Source organism: Lucilia cuprina, chromosome 6 (assembly GCF_022045245.1).
Source record: "Lucilia cuprina isolate Lc7/37 chromosome 6, ASM2204524v1, whole genome shotgun sequence".
NCBI lineage: Eukaryota > Metazoa > Arthropoda > Insecta > Diptera > Calliphoridae > Lucilia > Lucilia cuprina.
Window position 1 is genome coordinate 28,512,728 of NC_060954.1, and position 2,501 is coordinate 28,515,228.

Here is a 2,501-nt window from a genome sequence, read left to right on the forward strand (position 1 = left end):
TATGTATTTATGATAAAATCTAAAAAATGTTATTCAAATTAATGTATAACAAAATTTATAAAAATTTTACTAACAGTTCTTAAATATTTTGTTTTAATATAAAGTTAATTTTATATTATATAAAATTAAATAACACCTGTTTTATTTATTATATTGGAAATACTCTATTGAAGAATATATATTTTTTATTTTATTCATTAAGTTGTAAATGAAATACATTTCATTCAAGAAAAAATTTTGGAATATTTTATATTCAAACCATTTTCGTAAAATATTGTTATTTATTGAAAAAAAAAATATTTTAAAATATTTTAATTTATATCGTGTTAATTAACTAACTAACATCAATTATGGGATCGTGTGATGAAGATTTTTCATCCGACGATGATCTCAAAGATCCTTCGTTTGTTGTACCAAGACGAAAGCAAAGCCAAAAGATTATTCACAAATATTTTGAAATTACAGAAGTAAGTACAATAATGTATTTAAATACGTATTATAAACTTCCTTAATCTTTAAATTGACCAAAATGAAATTCAACAAGTGAGTGTTATATTCGGCTGTGCCGAATCTCATATATCCACCACATAAAACTTGTATATACCCACCACATTAAAACTGTATAGAGGTTTTGGATCATAAGAGACTTAATTACATTCAAATTGATTGCAATACTAGTATTTTTAAGTCAGTAATGATCGTTAAAGTAATTTTTTGAAGGGGACCTTATACGGGGGGTAGGCTCAATTATGGTCCACTTATATGGGGCCTATCCGAAAACGTGGACCGATATTGCCCATTTTCTGAGCCATCTAAAGAAATGTAACGACGAAAAGTATAAAGAATACCAAAAACTAAGCTTAACAAATAAAAACAAGAAGTACGAATTTGCAAAAAAGATTTTGTTTTTTATTGCCGATACTATGAGTCCAATATCAATTGTAGAACGGAAATCTTTTCAAAATTTATTTAAAAATGAAGTAGTACCTTCTAGAACATTAGTAACAAATTTGATGGAAAAAGAATTTAGAGAATACATTTCGAAAGCAAAAGAAGTAGTTAGGAAATCAAAATTTATATGTACAACAGCAGATATATGGAGCGCTGGCAAAAGAAGTTTTTTTGGATGCACTGCCCACGTAATAAATGAAAAGTCAATGGAAAGGGAGTCTTTTATTTTATCATGCAAGCGTTTTAAAAGCCCACATAGTTTTGATAGAATTACCCAAATTATAAACACAATAAATACAACATTTGAAATTAAACCTGAACAGGTTGTTGCAACAGTAACAGATAACGCTTCAAATTTTGTAAAAGCCTTTAAAGAATTTGGAATTTTGACGGATGATAATTGTGAAGATATAGAAATTGAAGAAATTACCGAAACATATAAGGTGTGCTTCTCACACCTTAAATTTAATTGGAACATCAGATTATATCAATATTTTAAAAAAGACTAATTTATATGACAATCATTCAAAGGTATGTAAATTCAAAAGTGCGATAATTTAATGTGTATATAAAATAAAAAATAATATAATTATTATTTAAACTAACTTTTAAACGTAATTTTAAAATATTTTTAGACTATAAGCAAATGTAATGAAATTTGGAATAAATGCAATAGGCCCAAAACCTCAGAAAAAATTTCTGAAATATTAGGAAAAGGCAATTTTTTAACCCCAACCGTTACAAGGTGGAATTCTTTATATGACTCCATTAAAAGGCTATTAAAATTTGAAACTAAATTAGAACAAATATGCGAATCTTTGACCATATCGCAATTCACCAGCATTGACATACAATATTTGAAAGATTACCTTACAATAATGGAACCAATTTCGATGGCAATAGACTTTTTACAAGCTGATTATATATTATATGGGTTTTTGTTGCCAACTTTGGTCACAATAAAACTAAAATATAAGAAAATGTCAATTAATGAATGCAGTGTTATAAAACAAAATATTATTGACGAACTTTTAGCTATTGAACGTCGTTTCATCGATTTTTTTAAATTAAAAAAATCGGCTCACTACGCGATTCTAGCTTCTGTATGTCACCCAGAAGTGAAACTTAAATGGTTTAATGTTATATCGCAAACAACAGAAATGAACAAATATGAAGTTCATGAAATTGTAATTTCTGCCATGAATGCTGTAGAAATTTCAAAAAATATACCTCTGGAGAATTTCGCTAAAAAATTTGTTTTTTTGGAATATGGAACAGGTAAGAATCAAAAAAAAAGTCGTCCCTACTTCAATTTTATTATAAATATACATATAAGACTACATTAAAACTAAAAACTATTATAACTCAAATGTATATTTTTAGATGCCACTAATTCAATAGGAACTCCATCCGAAAATGAATTACTTTCCTATCTTAGTGATGCTGCACAGTGGTATAGGAAAAAAAAGAGGGAAATAATTCGGTAACTTCTAAACGGTTAATCCGATTTTAATGAAATTTGGTATGCACAAAAAGGAGGTGTTGTCGAG

The 2,501-nt window shown here is 27.1% G+C and overlaps 1 protein-coding gene across 6 annotated transcripts in view; it reads right to left on the reverse strand.

Annotated features, from left to right (window-relative positions):
* The window catches only part of LOC111688226 (maternal effect protein staufen), a 261,139-nt gene that overhangs the window by 189,362 nt on the left and 69,276 nt on the right, over positions 1–2,501 (reverse strand). The window lies entirely within an intron of this gene.